The following is a 16833-nucleotide window of genomic DNA, read 5'->3' on the forward strand; positions in this document are numbered from 1 at the left end:
GATCTGAATACCAGGGAAAACTTCCTGGCAGTGAGATGTATTTGACTGTAGAACAATGTCCAAAGAGAAATGATGGAAGACACACCTCGAGTTGCCCCCTTGATTATTAATTCAGTATTATTGTATGGCAAAACTAGCATTCTAGGCACTTTGCCAGCCCATTGAAGATGAGTTCCCTGCATTGAAAACATTACATATAGTCAGTATGAGAATTGGACAAGATTTTTTTTTTTTTTTTAACAAAATGTGTTTTCATCAGAAAAAGAAGATTAATCAAAACCAAAACTTCTGTTGGTGAAAATGTTTTGGCTTTGACATTTTCTCATGTCTGGAAGGGAGTTTCTGAGAGAGAGAGACCCACCCCAGAATAGCCAATAGCCCAGGGGTTAGGGCACTCATATGAGATGTGAGGGAACCAGATTCAAATGGCTGCTCTGAATCCAGCAGAGCAAGGGACTTGCAACTAGCTCTCCTACAGCACAAGTGAGTGCCTTAATCACTGGACTACTGGCTATTCTAGAGGAAGGCTATCCCTGCATGCTTTTTCACAAAACCATTCAAAAGGGCTTATCTTCAGTATGCACTGGAATGAAAACAAATGTCAGAACCATGAAAATTTTTTGCAAAATAGATTTTTTGTTTTCCATCCACTCCTAGCCAGTATACAAACGTGCATCAGGCAGAGCAAGGGAGGAAAATGAAAAGTAATATGATTGAATGGGAAGGCTAAATTCATGTCTTGTCAATTTCACAATGTGAGAGCAGGGGTCTGTGCACATATTTTCCTGTTACTTAAGGACTGGAGTTGTCTAGGGTTTACAAATCATTTACAATTAAAACCATACTGAAAAAAATGCTAACGAGTGCAGTGTATGGAACAATCTTGCATTGCCAATGAGATGGATTAGATTATGGACAGTAATAACTCTTCCATCTCTAATGTTTGTGAGTCTATGGAACACATGGCATGCTACCAATTAAATATAAAGGCCTGATTCTCCTCTTTTTTTTTTTTTTTTTTACACTGGCACAGAGCCACTAACTGCAGTGGAATTACTCCTGGTTTATACCAGTGTAAGTAAGAGGAAAAAATCAGACCCAAAGTCTTTCAGTAAGATTTTCAAGCAAAAGCACGGGATCTGCAAAAATTAATGACTGGAATTTAAGTTATATACCAAAGGAGCCAAGTTTCACATTGACAGTCTATTCCCAGATGCAGTTTCAGAATACTGTTTTACAGTGAATACACAGGAAGTTTAAAGTACATAGACTTATCTTTATAGTGCAGAGCTGGATAACTGTATGTCTATAAGCAATATCCAGGGCACAATCTGCTATGGAATATATTATCATACGTTTTGTCAGACAAACTACTGCACTTGCAGATGATAATTCATACATCATATACGATTATGTATATCTGAGTACTAAACTCCCTTCTTCTTATTATTTATAATCACCATGGTGCCTAGGAGTTCTAGTCATGGACCCCTTTGCGCTATGCATTGTGCATTAACCTTGAAGTGAAGTGTGCCAAGTATGTCAGCACTGTTCAGGACTAAGGCCTTATAGAACAGCATCCTGTTATGAGTGGAGAACTTCTTTCTTTCGTTCTTGCACACAGAGATTGTTCTCCAATCTGCAAAACCATACTTCTGGCAGTCAATAGGCTTAGCAGCAAATGACAGTTCTTTATTGGTACTGAATGAGGCTCTTAACCAGGCTAAAACTTGGGAATGTAACAGATCCTTTACAACGTTATCCCAAGTGAACACAGAGTACAAAAATACACTGTTTATATTCAGTCCATTTAAATTAGTAAAATGACAACACTGAGATTATGCACTGAATTTACACATAGACTGGACACACTTAAAAACCTGACAAATTGCCTCAACTAAATAAAGAATATTACCTTACAACAGTGCAGATACTAGGTACACTTTATAATAAGTACAAGGAAGTAGGAGGAATACCGCAAATACTAAGATAAAGTTGTCTGTTTATAGTGAAACTGGCATACTTTAAGGGTGACCATTGTACCGGGCATAGCACTCATGGGGGAGAAAAAATATGTTCATTTTTTAAAAATCTGTAAAAAATTACTGGTTCTTGGCTTTCTAGCGTTAATAATATTTCTAGTCCCTCTGCTCCAAGTCAGTCAATTGCCATCAAACAGATTTTCTTTCCCCAATTTTAGGACAATAAAAGTCAATGGGTCAAGTTCATCCCTGTTGTATCTCTACTGTTATCAGTCAATTTACACTAGGGATGAATTTGGTTTGATATGTGAGGGGATCCAATTACAGAATTGCTTTCATCCATCCAAAAAAATCTGTAAAATGAGTGATTTTTCTAATCAACTACATATTAATTAAAATATACCAAAAGTAAAATGTCCTATGGCCAAAAATCTGCTTTTGGGTATTGTATACATGACCCATCCCCATCTAATCTGGCACTGAGATTCAATTGAACATACAAATTATTTTAATATAAAATGCACAATGTGATATTATCAGTCTTGAGTAACCATGCAATTAGTGTATCTTGCAATGGTGTATCTAATCTGGTCTATCTTGCAATGGTGTATCTAATCTGTACACATTTCTACTTGCAAAACAATAGATTAACAACATCCTCATACACAGTTACTAGGAGAACCACTGGTTGCATTAATTGAGACACTGCACCTTGTGTCATAGACTTAAATGTCTGACATTTCTCTGTAGGAAAAGAGGGGCGTCACTGACTAAGAGCTAAAAATCAAAGGTCAGCTTCTGAATAGTAATGTCAACGAGAGTTGCAGATGCTCAGCATTGCTAGTGATTTGATCCCAGGTCTTTCCTCCGTTTACCTGCATAAAGGGCCTGATTCAGTTTTGTGTCAGTCTCCACTGGCTTTAATTGAATTATTGCAGATTTACACATGTGTAAATGAGAACAGAAGCAGGCCCTGCATGTCATACAAAGACTTTTGAGGAAAACCAGAAAAAAACAGTGAAGTGACAGAAGAAAATGATGTCAAAATCTACACAGCTTTTTAATACAAGTTATTAACAAAAGTGGATGGATTAGAAGACTCCTCTAACTCGCAGTGAAAGAGCTCTGCTCTGAGTTACTTCAGCTGACATCTTTCTTCAGCTGTGCGTGGGAAAGCCAAACAAATGAAAATGAATTTATTGAAAAAGCATCCCCAACAGCTGACATAACTGACAACGCGGTACATAAAGGTGCTAACTCCGGAATCAACTGAACACTTCTGACTGCAGTGCAATCCAAGACAAGTCTGAATTGGAGTGGAGATAAGGTGTGAGGTTTCTGGGGCAACAGCTCCCCCTATTGATTTCTTGGATTTAGTGTGTTGGTTTTGGTTTTACTGACTTAAAATAGAATTTGGAAATGTAGGCGATGTGTCATTAAGATCCAAATGAAGAAAGAGAGCCACTTACAATCCAACCAAGATCCAAAATGGAATTGGTATGAATTATTATTAACTTGTCAATAACTGCTAACAATTAGTAATGTAGTATTTTAATAAGTCATTATTTAAATAATACTAGTTAATAACTCATTAATGGTACTTAATAGTACAGCACAACTGGTTTTCCATTGATGCCTTATCCAACCATGCAAGAGAAGACTGAGGCTAAGTTTACACTGACAGCGGCAAATTCGCCACCGTCAGATTGATTTCTCTGGATCAACAGAGCGGTCAGCGAAGACCCGCTCAGTCGATCCAGAAATCGACATATTAAGACCACCTCCACAAATAGCGTAGCACTGCGTCGACGGGAACATGGTTCCCGTTGGCAAAGTGCAGTGAAGATGGCACGCAGAAGAGAACCACAGAAGTTGACGGGAGTTACGCAATTTTTTGCTTAGCTTGCATAACTCCGGTCGACAGCCGCCAAATCTCGGAGGTAAGTATAGGCAGGGCCTAATCATGAATGGTTACCAGCATCGGTTCTGCTTAGAGAGCATTTAACCTTTGAAACCAAACCAGGGGAGTTAGCTGTGGTTGTAATATTTAGGCACATTAGCTTGAGGGTTATACTAGAGAGGGTAAGCAGCTGTTTCTAAGCAGTCCATGTCAAATTCTGCTCGGTTACTGTTGCCTCCAGTGGAGTTTCCCTGGTGATTGAAAATTTGGTCCACCTCTCTGGACAGAAAAACACTGTTCATTTCACTGAAAGGCTTTTCTCTCCTCTCATGCTTTGCCAGCTCAGTATAACATTTTAAGTGCCTGATCTGGCTCCTATTGAAGTAAATGGGAGTTTTGCCATTGACTTCTACAAGTACGGAGACTCAGTTCTTCATCAGCAAGTTCCCTTAGCCACAATTCCAAGAAATAGGAGCATAAAGATGAGTTAATAATTTGCTAGAAATATGTAAAATGTCATGTCCGGACTCCTGCGGGAAAATGCCCACATAAACCACCGCATAAGAAACTGAGCCCATTGGTTTCTATTTCTTACTCTGACAAAGGCTTGGGGAATCTCTCCTTTTCTTGGAGACATTCAAGCTCTTACCCTCTCCTTTCTCCATGCTTCCAATAAAGCAGTGCTGGAAAAAGCTGTTTGTCTGCACTTGTGGATCCTGTACGGTGACCATCAAGTGGACATTTAGGGTCTGATTCTCCACTGCCTTGCAAATCATGTAATCATTTACACCAATGCAGAGCAGATGTAAAACACTAAAATTGTGATCTGGTAGCACTTCACACTCATTTTGCACAGGCATAAATAAGTGTAACAAGATGTAAAGCAGTAGAAAATCAAGCCTCTACTCTGCAGAGAAAGGGGATAGCTATGGACAAATCCTTGCAACCTTTACACATATCAAACAGCACTTACTCACATAAGTAATGCCATTTACCTGAGTAAGTGCTGCTCTGTTTGCACAAGAGTTGCAAAATCAGACTCTGATTAAGTAAAAAAGGAGGAAAATTGCTATCTGAAATAAATGAGTGTAAGCTCCAGGACCCCTACCTTTAACCATATCTTCAAGTTAATAAAAATTTTGCTGAATACAGACAGCAGGACTGGGGATTTAACTGGTATTACCAGTTAGCTAAAAAAAAGCATGCAATTAATATGTGAGTATTAACTGAAGATTAAATGCTCTTTTTCAATGAATTACATTGGCTGGAAGAATTTTCCTCCAAATTTCCAAAACAATGCATTTTTGGGAAGAGACCAGTCATGCAAAAATTAAGCACAAAAGGATAATTTTTCCCAATTTCATATGGGACTGAGATACGCAGATTAATAATAGAAAAGGGTTTGCATCTTTATACACAGCATTTGGTACCAAGAGAATGCTACGGAGAGAGTGCAGTGTCTAAACAGGATATACAAATACCCCACCCAGCTACTCAAATCAGTACTTACCATAAGCAGCTAAATTCCCATTTGATGCATCTAGATTCCAGTTTGGGATTTTGATGTCCTGTTAAGATACCTACATCTGAAAACTGGGACTCGGGTACCATTAATCCTTACATACGGTAATCCTAAATTCTCCACCTTATACAGAAAGGTCTTTTTAACACCATCTGTGATAGGTCTTTGAAAACTAGAGGTCACACTAAATTATCATAATGGTCCCTTTTGGCTTTAAATATAAGCAGACATGATCACATCAATCATGTACTAAAGCCCATTGATCTCATGTTTACCTTCTACACCATCTCAAGGAAATCTTGGACAGCTGCAGTGAGTGGCACTGGATGGAAGACTACTGCAGAGAAGGCTTGTAGTGTCCATATATTCCGGCTGTCCATAACAAATGGCATTGCTCTCAGCAGGAACTTGTACAGATGCAGCAGAAAGAGAGCCTAAACAATCAGTCAAACATGTCAACAAAATGCAGCCAAAGAGCAGAATTCGGTTGGCTTCTACTGGAGAGTTACATGCAGTGTTTTGACTGGGGTTTCTGGGAAGGAAAGTCAATAACATATCATGGAGCAATCTATATTATTGTAACCAAAAAAATAATCTGACCTTATTTCAAATCATAACACCCCAGATTCTGTTCTCATGTTTATAAAAGTAAGAAGGATTACGTCACAGTGGACATGCTAAGATGCTTGCCTTTACCATTATTTATGGTCTCTGTGATATTCCCTATACTTGGAAGGGGGAATTACTGTAAATATAATAAATATTTACATGGCTAAATTGATAAATGCAGCTTTGTAAGATCTGCACATGGCATATCTTATCATTCATTACTTACTGAGCACCGTCAATGTGGTAGATGCTGCTCAGTGCAGAGTAAGCTCCCTCCTTCACTCTGGATTGGACGAGCAACATAATGCAGATGTGGAATACACCTGATGATCAGAGATCTGGGAGGTCTAGTCTCAGAATGGTGCAAAATGTTATTTTTGGCTTTTTCATTTCATAGATTGATTAGTGATGAGAGCTTCTTGGACCTATACATTGTGGAAGGAGTTGTAATAAATATATAGAATAGAATAATATAATGGATTTTGTGGCTATATCCTGTTGAACGTGTTTGTGTTACATTCCCTTCTCAGAAGCATCCTGGGCTAGATTTTCTTAATTGCTTCCTTCAACCACCGGGCACAGATTAGGGGGAGCCACAAAGGACACAGTTGCAGCTCTATGGGTCTGAGGTTTGTTTCACACCGCCCCAGCCTACCATAGAGCAGCCTGATTTCATTGGAGCTACAACTCCGTCCTACACCAGCTCCCGGAAAGATTAAAAATAGCTGTGGGTTTGGAGAGGCTCCCCATGTTTATTCTTTGAGTTCCACTCCCCAGTCCATCTGAAAACCAGCACACTTAGCAGCCAGAACTGGCCACTCCAAATCACTTGAACAGCTTTACTGCAGACACAATATTCACTCTAGCAAGATACAGGCATCCTGGAATGTTGGGGTTTTCCAGCATGCAGGGCCAGGTGCTCTGCTGGTGGCAATTGGCCCAGCTGCACTGACATCAATGGAGATGTGCCAATTGACTATAGAAGAGAATCTGGCCTACAGGATAGCGAAAACAACATATGACTGTGGAGTCACACAGATGCCTCACCTAAAACATTTCACACTTCTAGCCTCCTCCACCCCTCCAAGTACTCAGACAGTATGAGAATGTGCTAATTGGCACTATGGGCCCATGTAATGACCATAAAAATAGTTCATTAACCACCCTCAGTGATGCTAAAACAGATCAGGCAGCAGCAGCAGCACCAATAAAGTAAGTCCCTCTATCTATCTAGGAGGCCTTCATTGCTGAGGGGCCTGAAAGTCTAACCAAAGTCAATGGTCTTTGGATCAGGCCCTGTGTGAAGGAAAGCTGCTGTGATAATTACATCTACAGCTGAACACCATAAAAATACCAAAGACTTTTTTTCTTGCTGTTCTAGTAAACGGAGAGAACTCCCAAACAAACATTCTCCGCTTCCCATTTGGGAAATAAACACAATCAGAAGGGCAGTAATCCCAACAGTTCACCATTCACATGGCTCTAGTTTGGATGTGCGTGTCATTGAAAATTTCTCATTCAAAAGTCTACGCTTTCACTAAGCCTGGTTGCTCGTTACATTAAAGCCAAAAATGGTGTAACCTGCAAAATTCAGCTCTGGATCTGAGTTTTCAGTACCCTCCAATTCCAGGGTTGTTTAGTTTAGACACCTTGGTTTAGTCCATTATAAAGGATATAAAATTATATCCTTTTATATATATATATATATATGTATAAAATTCAGATACAAATTTGAATTCTGAACCTGGACCCTCGCCTCTCCACCACAAAGGTTGGTTTAAGTAGTACCCAGTTAAATTTCTCGGACAGATCTCAGGGCATAAAACAGACATGTCATTGACTGAAGATTTCACAAGCTCACCCACTTCTGCCAAATCCAAGACTAAAGTACACATTCACCACACTTCAGTACTTGGACACAGTACAGGACTCAACATTCCTTGAAGGCACTGACTCACATTGGTGGTGGGGCAGAGTTGCATCACCCCACTGGGAGCTGTGGGAGGCACGGTTCCTCAAAAAGTCAGACCACCTTGGCATGCACATGCCTTAATGGGGCTCAGTGAACCCTCCTCCTCTTCATGGCTGACCTGCAGAAGAGGGAAAAACTATGGCTTTGTCTCCCCCATGCCTGTTGTAGTGGCTAATGCCAGGAGCAGTCCTTGGGCTTAGTAGACTGTGGTATGTCTACACAGCAATTAAACACGCCTGGTTGGCCCAAGTCTGCTAACTTGGGCTTCTGGGCCTCGGGCTGCCAGGCTGTAAAACTGCTGGAGCCTGAGCTCTGGGATCCTGTGGGGAATGGGGGAGGGCTCCAGTCTGAGCCCGAACGTCTGCATAACGATTTTTAGCCCCGTAGTCCAAGCCCCATGAGCCGTGTCAGCTGGCCTGGGCCAGCTGTGGCTGTCCGGTGGGTATTTTAGTCCAGTGTAGACGTACCCACATGTAAGAACTCAGCTCTTCCACCCACATGTCAGAATGTGTGTGTCCTGAGCCTAACTGGGGCTTAACAGAAAGGAACACCTAAATGCCTTTAAAAATCTGGTCCAAAGAAACACAGAAAGCTGTACTTTCAGGTAATACCTCTCCCTCCTCCCCAGCATGATTTTTATTGTATTTTGTTTAATCAATCCCAGAAGCAATATCCTCTCCTGTCCCTGGAACTGGATCGTTATCTGGGAACCCACACTTCACAGAAAGGAGCAACACAGCATTTGTAATGAGAACAAGACAAACAAAAACCAACTGTGAACGTTTTATTGCCTCTGAAGCCATTAACCTGCATGGCGTGTGAAGTGTGAAAGGAACCAGCAGCTGTGTCGCTCCTCATCTAGGAAACAATGCAAACGAAGGGCCAAATCAAGCTGCTCGCCTGGGCGTTACATCAACTTCAAGTTTCCTTCTCACTCTTGCCCTGCCATTCATTACATTATGAAATTCATTAGGTAGGGGACAACTGTGGTTATTTCTTGGATGGAACTGAACAGCACAACTGCAGAGTAACAAAGAAGAGCCAGGGAAAAAATATCAATTAAAGCATTGTGTAATCCCTTAGGATGACACAGCACGCGGCAGCTAAGAAGTTCCAGGGGAGAGCTGCAGATGAAATGCAAGAGATGTAATGACATAAATGGCCCCAGAGTCTTCAGGTAACTCTTGGCCTAAGGTTTGAAGTTATATCAAGAAGCTAATGCACAAAATGTCTCAGGGAAACAGAAAAATTAAAAGAAAGCCAAAAAGAGTCTAAGACTCATTTAAAGCAAGTTTTGCGTATCCCAAATTTATTCCACGTTTTAAGGAAGAGAGCAGTCTGTGTGCGGTTCTGCGCATGTAAACTCAGCTAAGTGAAGATGTCACATCCACAGTTTAAGTGGCCAAAAAGGCCCGGTGGTGAAAAGTGTCCAGAGATTTGTGTGTTGAAATCCTGTTCCCATTGAAGTCAACGGCAAACTCAATGGGACCAGGATTTCTCCTATCCTTTGTGACACATATTGTGACAGCACCCAGAGGCCCAAGCCAAAATCAGGGTGCCATTGTGCTGGGCACTGTAGAAACACATACAAAACCCGGGTCCGTGCCCTTATAAACTTACAACGCAAGAAAACAAGTGAGATTCGAAGGGTACAGAGATCGGGATTCAATGAAATATAGACTTTTATAACCATATATGCATTTATTATTGTAGCTGGAGCTGGCAGTATTGCCTATTATTAAGTAGATAAAGTATTAACTATCCTCATGTGCCTGTCAACCTGGCAGCTACTAACTGGCTTATTTCCTATTGTCATTGCAGCATGAGTGGGGGAGGTCAGTGTTGAGAAGGGATTTAAACAGCAGAGGCTGATGGCCTTATGGATCAGTAACAGGCCGAAAGTGTAACATGGAAGAAGGCAAGGAAACCTTTTGTCAAAGCACTTGAACCACAAACTGTCTCACAAATTGGTGAAGACCAAAAAAAAATCTGTAGCGAAACCTGGTTTTGTTCCCACAGAGTGGCTGTGATTTAGCTCAGGTAGTTTTCATAACATAACGGTTTTCTTTGTGGAAATATTTGAGCAATTTCCCATAAATTCGAGTCACCATGCCAGCCTTACAGCATTCACTCTTTTGTCCAGATGCTTAATTCACAATACTGCGGTGTGCAAGCGTGTATGGTTTCTGTCTTGGATAAGAGCAGTCGTGTAATTCCCACAAACCACAATTGACAAGGTGCAGTGGGAGATTGGAGGGAACTTGTTTCTTCTGTTAGTAACCACAGGAGTTTCTCTAAGTCTCTTGTGGTTAATAATTCCTAGAACAGGAAGTTGGAGAAACCTTAGGTAAAGGGGACTCTGGCTCCCAGTTCACTGTGCCCACCCATCCAGAAGGTCAACTGATTAGGAGAGCTCTCAGAGTTACATAATTACATTTCAGGGAGGGTTCATCGTGCAGGCCTGGGGCCCCTTCAGAGCTAATTTCTTTTTTAAACAGAAAAACCATAAGGAGCAGAATTTTCTCTTTGTTCTGTTAATCCTATATTCATTTATGTAGATTTAAAATAATGTTTAAAATGCCTTTCAAAGGCTCTAGGCACACTAACACATCATTAAGAATACAATAAAATACCATGAGCATTAATCATTTCAACCGGAACTCAGCCAGCCAGCCACCTGCAGAGACTCCTTTCCACCCCTTCATTGCTGTGGGAAGTACACCTTCAGTCCTCTCCAAAAACACTCGAACAGATGTGTCTTTTGCAGCAAGCCTCAAAGTTCACCAATCTGTGGGAATTGGGACCCGGCAAGGGGCACACCCTCACTCTAGTAGAGAGGAAGCTAACGGGCTCATCTGGGCTCAGCCACTGGTAATCAGGTGCACCCGTAATGCTTGAGAGAAGCTCACAAAGGGAAAGCCTGCCACAGGAAGGGGTGGGAAACAGGAAGAAGATTGCTGTACCTCAGACAGATCAGCCAAGAGGGAGATAATTGCAGACCTCACCACTCCTGCGCCTGCACAGAACAGGTATAAACAAGGTGAACCAAGGGGCTGGAGGCAAACTGTAATCCTGATTAAAGACACTATACCAGCTGATAAGCCAAGCCCCAAAAGACTGCCCAAGAGACAGACCACCTTTGCCTTTCTTTTCTTCTGAGTTCCCTCTCCCTCAAGGGAGAGAGAGAAAAAGACCATTTTTTCCTTGTTTGGAGAACCCCTAGTGTGCTACTAATGGAGGAAGAACATTGTAAACAACTCAAATCATGGTTTGGTAGGGACTGAGGGAAGCCCCCAATTCCCCACAGTGGCAGAGAATGTGGGCCTAACTATGCCTTATACAAGGGGCTTAAAAAACCCAGAGGAGATAGAACTCAGCAGTTGTGTGCAAAATAGAACCAGAGTGTTGGTATAAGTGTCTAGCAGAGATGTAGCAGCTGGTTTCCCCAGAGCTTGGTCAGCCTTGAGGAAGTCAGAGACCCTGATGAGGGAATGTCCACCCACACAGAGAAAGGAGTAAGCAGTCAGGACTGGAAGCTCTCCTACAGGGCAGGAGTTTTGTGCAAGAACAGAGAAACAACCCTGTGCTGAGCCTCTCAAAAGAGCAATTGGCCTCCTTAAATGGGGAGGTAACACAACCTCAGTGGGGTGAGTAGTATCTGTTTGTTTTGGTTGGAGAACCCTTCATGCACCACAAATGAGGGAAGGACATTGTAAATGATGCAAATTGTGGTTTGGTGGGAACTCGGGGAGCTGCCAACCCCTCACTGGCCAAGAAGGGGAGCAAATTCCAAAGTCGTCACAGAGAACTCCTTACCAGCGGACCCCTCTCTTTCATATTGAGGGAAATCCAACATGGGTGCCCTTGCTGATGGCAGCTGTTGCACTGCTGAATTAGTGCCTGTGAAAGGAGCTAGGTTAACAGCTGTGGTGACTGAAGCCTTCTACTAGAGTGAAATTCTCACTTAAGTAGAGGGCCAGTGTGATGGCCACCATCTTGACTGACGCCCTGGGGACTGACATGTGATCTCCTACGATAAATGCATGAATTGCTATGGCTTACACTGAAGAGCCACCGCTCTGAAGCTGGTAGCTGTCACAACTCATATCCTCTGTGCATTTACACTGGGGTGGGGGGAAGTACCTGTAAAACACACACTAGCACAAGGCCTATGCACCATTTAATCCCTCAAAATGGGGCAGAAGTAGGATTGAAACAGTGAAGTCTGTGTATTGGTATTCACATGGGTGAATTTGGTTCTTTATCCACTCGAGATGTACTAGGCAGTATGAGCAATGGTAGTACAAGGAGACTCTAGCTTACAATGTACAACTAGGAAGCCTCAGTTCTGACTTGAAGAGGCCACCTGTAGGGGGAAGAGGAGAGTTCAGACTCCAGGCCCATTTGCTTCTTGACCTCTCTACTGAGACTGAAAGTTCAGTTAGGGGCAAATGTGGTGGTGGTATCATGATATGGATTTATTTCTGCAGGGAATTATATTGATACCTCCAAATTCTTTTTACATAGGACACGGAACTCGCTAAAACAGAGTTATAATCTTCCTCCTGCTCCAGCCCACGTGCAGTTGGATTCGTGGTACGAAGGAAACCGGACTTTAGGCATATGTGAAATGAGTTGGGAATTTCAGAGTAATTCTCTCTGGACATTGTATAACACCAAAAAGCCCACAGGTCAGCAGCAGATGGAATCAATTTCTGGGCACTACAGACATGGGGACAGATTTGGACTCATGGCCACAGGGGGGAAGGGTCATGTTTTTCACTGGGTACAGGAGATGTAACAGAACAGGTGCAGTTGTTCAGAGCTATCATAATGTGGCAATAATATTTTTACAACCCAAACACTTTTCCTCATAACTCAAACACTGCTGAAGGGATTTTCCTCAAACTTTCCACAATGATTTATTTATCTTAGGGCAGGGGGTAAGCATGAAAAAAAAATCATTTCAAAAGATAGCAAGTTCCCTTCTGGTTTCTTTTGGCTGAGTGAATAGCTGTCCTAGTATTTTTAAATTATTTCAGGAATTTTATTTCTGCTAGGAGTGGATTGTGTTAGTTTTCTCAGTCTGCCATTGTGTCAGGATGGCCATTAGTTGCTCTGAACTAACAGAAGCAGAAAACAATTACAACTATGCCATTGCAGATTGCTAGACAAAATGTTATGAACACCATACACACAGGTGATTGAGAAAAGTTCCCTCTTCCCAGAGAGAAAAAGAAATCGCTCTGAAAAAAATACTGAACCGCATCCCAATGGAATTCTTGCAGAGTTGTATATTACAGCCACACAGATGCCACACTAATTCATCATGATTAATGTTATCACAGGGAATCCCCAGGGTTGCAATAATGATTGGCCACTTATTGTGAAGTGCTGCTGAACAGTTATTTTGCTCAACCTGCTAAACACTGAAATCATTTAAGCACCATAGATTAGAAGATACTGATTACATTCACCTCTGAAGTTTATAAATATTTTCTCTCTTTTAGCTACTAGGCACAGGCATTTTCCATAGAGTTCTCAGGAAATTAACCACACAAATCCCTTCGATGTCATGAGAGTGTAATTCCTCAATCACTCTTAAAAATATATCCCTGCTTAGTAAGTCATGTTCTATAATGTCAGGGTATTTGGGGCTTAGTGCAGATGTGGAATATGACAGAATTCAGTGGTCGATATCTGTGTGTCTAACCCTCTTATTGCCACAACCATACTGTTATCTGTATTATGGTAGTGTCTAAAGACCCCAACATGCTAGGCACTGTAGCTACACACAGTAAGAGACCATCCCTGTCCAAACAGCTTACAATCTAAACTAACATGACCAATAAAGTGTGAGAGGTAGCAGAAGCACAGAAAGGTGAAATGAGGGGAAAGGCCCAAAGTCACAAAGCAAGTCAGCGGCAGAGCCAGAAATAGTACTCAGGTCTCCTGAGTCTGAATACGCTGGGCCACACCACTAATACCTTCAAGCCATTCCAGACAGAATTTATACATAGGGCAGTGTCAGCTACAGTTTCACTGCAGGGTTACTCTGACATAGTTCAGGTTCTAGGTAACAAGATTCAGGTGGCACAAAGTGGAGTCAGGATAATCCAAAGTGTAGTTGCGTTTGCTGGGGTCGTGTGGTCAGTAATTCTCCCAGCAGAATCATAGAAGATTAGGATTGGAAGGTACCTCAGGAGGTCATCTAGTCCAACCACCTGCTCAAAATGGGACCAACCCCAACCAAACCATCCCAGCCAGGGCTTTGTCAAGCCGCACCTTAAAAACCTCTAAGGATGAAGAGTCCATCACCTCCCTATGTAACCTATTCCAGCGCTTCACCACCCTTCTAGTGAAAAAGTTTTTCCTAATATCCAACCTAGACCTCCCCCACTGCAACTTTAGCTCAGGTGTGTTTTAAATCTCTCCTCTCTCCTCCAGATACAAACACCAAAGTAAAGCAGAAACAAAAACATCACCTGCCCTGTGCTAAGTGAATCACCCCTTCTGTGCTGAACACTTAGTAATTACATCTCCCTGTCCCATATTTTCTTAATTCGGATAAGCCATTTAGAAAGATCCTGGAGCCATTGTAATCTGTTAACTAAAGCAAAGATTGAAAAACTTGGAATATTGCCTCAATAAACCTGTTCGATACAAAGGTAGATCTATATTGATGTATGCTCGAATACTGGCATGCCACTCAGGAAAGCTGGGTTCTCTCCCCGATCTGCCACTGGCCTGCACAAGTCATTGACATCTACGAATGGAAAGTGCTGAATGAAAGCCAGGGATGGTGATGATGATGATAACGACATGTTTCAGCAGCTTGTTACCTCCAGAAAGTGCCTTCAGATCCATTATGTATTTAAGTAAATTTTGCTTATCATAGAATACAACAATCCCATTTTCAGTCCTGTGAGCATGTCAGGTGAACTCATACATACATTCCCATATGTACATGTATGTACATGTACACACCCACAACACTCAGTCCTCCTCGGCCAGTGACAGAGTTAAGACACAACATCTCATTCCCTTCAGAGCTACATACATAAGCATTATCCCTATCAGAAAGGGAAAGTGCCAGCTTTCCCATAGGAGACATAGCCCTCACACGAATGTGGCATGCACAGCAACATTAAACCTTAATACCATGACATCAAAAATTGTCTAAAATAGTTTTTTAGAGGTTTCTAAAATGCGTTGGTTATATTTTCCCTCTTAACCGGTATCCTGTGCAGTTGGACTCATCCTACTAAGAAGGTCTGGCTTTTCAAGTGGACGGATATGAAAAATAGACCTCATTTAAAAATAATTTGCACTCTGAAATATTTTTTCTGGAAAACGTGGCATACGCATGATGTAGGCCTTGCTGGAGCCCTAGCCATAACTAGCAGTGTGAACCAAAGGCTGTGAACCAGTTTCTTCACTAAAGCCAGGATTTTACCCAAAGATTTTAATGACACCTCATTCAGGATACCGTACATCAATCAGTCACAGTTTCAATTCTGAGTAACATGGCAAGTCTCCATCCATGCTGATGAGACCTCACTCTCTCTCTAACCACACTTCTGGATATGCTTTGGAAAAAGAATTTATCTGAACTAAACCTTCAAACCATTTGATAATATTAAGAAATGTGGAATGGCAGAACATGCAGCATTGTAAACGCCAGAGCTACTTATTACAGCTAGTCACCTATTATCAATAATACCGATATACAAAATGATGACAAGAATAGGTTTGGCATGTTAGCTTACAAACAGGTTTCTCAGAAGTTCTAACCACAACTTGACATTAAAATACAAGGAATTGTACAAGAGGCTGAGGGAACCAGGCTTGTTTAGTCTGCAGAAGAGAAGAATGAAGGGGGATTTGATAGCAGCCTTCAACTACCTGAAAGGCGGATCCAGGAAGGATGGAACTAGGCTGTTCTCAGTGGTAGTAGCTGACAGAACAAGGAGCAATGGTCTCAAGTTGCAGTGTGGGAGGTCTAGGTTGGATATTAGGAAAAACATTTTCACCAAGAGGGAGATGAAGCACTGGAATGGGTTACCTAGGGAGATGGTGGAATCTCCATCCTTAGAGGTTTTTAAGGTGCGGCTTGACAAAGCCCTGGCTGTGATGGTTTAGTTATGGTTGGTCCTGCTTTGAGCAGGGGTTTGGAGTAGATGACCTCCTGTGGTCCCTTCCAATCCTAATCTTCTATGATTCTATGAATAGGTTTTTTTTCTTTTAAAGAACATGCTTTGCAAAACAAGTAAATCAAGAATTCTAAGTGTCACGAAAGGGAGAAGTTTGAAATTTATCTTAAGGATTGAGCCAATAATCATTATGGTGCTTAAAATATTCATAACAAGATGACAAGGCAACCTGAGAGTATGTTTCGCCTGTCTGCTGTGTCCACAACTATGTTTACAGCTGCTGCTGTCAATATCTAAGTATTTTCTTTATGAAAAATCATTATCACAACATTGTTTATTCCTAGATCTATTATTGTAATGACTGGAAAATAGCTGGGTTAAATAATTATCCTCTCAGATTTTCTGTAATTAATTAAATAATTCCTCATAAACACAGAAGTAGGGAAAGAACCACAGAAGGTATTATACACCACCTTCAACTTCTCCTTCAAATTTCTTCTGAAAACCTACGGTCTTCCAAACCCTACCTGTCTTAGTGCCCACATGCCACCCATTGTCCATGATTTATGCCATTGTACTGGCTAGTGCTCTAGACTATAAACTCTCAGGGCAAGGATCTGGTTTTCTGTTCACTATGAAATTTAGCCACTGCAAAGTTCTGTCAGCATCTGTAAATAATATCTCTTGACTTAAAA

General features: G+C 41.6%; 1 long non-coding RNA gene across 1 annotated transcript; it reads left to right on the forward strand.

Annotated features, from left to right (window-relative positions):
* The first annotated feature begins 10877 nt into the window (after positions 1-10877).
* Positions 10878-13490, forward strand: LOC137141451 (uncharacterized). Its single transcript, XR_010916643.1, has 2 exons — positions 10878-11014; positions 12513-13490. It is a non-coding gene; the product is annotated as an uncharacterized lncRNA (long non-coding RNA).
* The last annotated feature ends 3343 nt before the right edge of the window (positions 13491-16833 follow it).

This window comes from Emydura macquarii, unplaced genomic scaffold (genome assembly GCF_026122565.2).
Source record: "Emydura macquarii macquarii isolate MOO-44397 ecotype Brisbane River unplaced genomic scaffold, CSIRO-AGI_Emac_v2 contig_369, whole genome shotgun sequence".
Taxonomy (NCBI): Eukaryota; Metazoa; Chordata; order Testudines; family Chelidae; genus Emydura; species Emydura macquarii.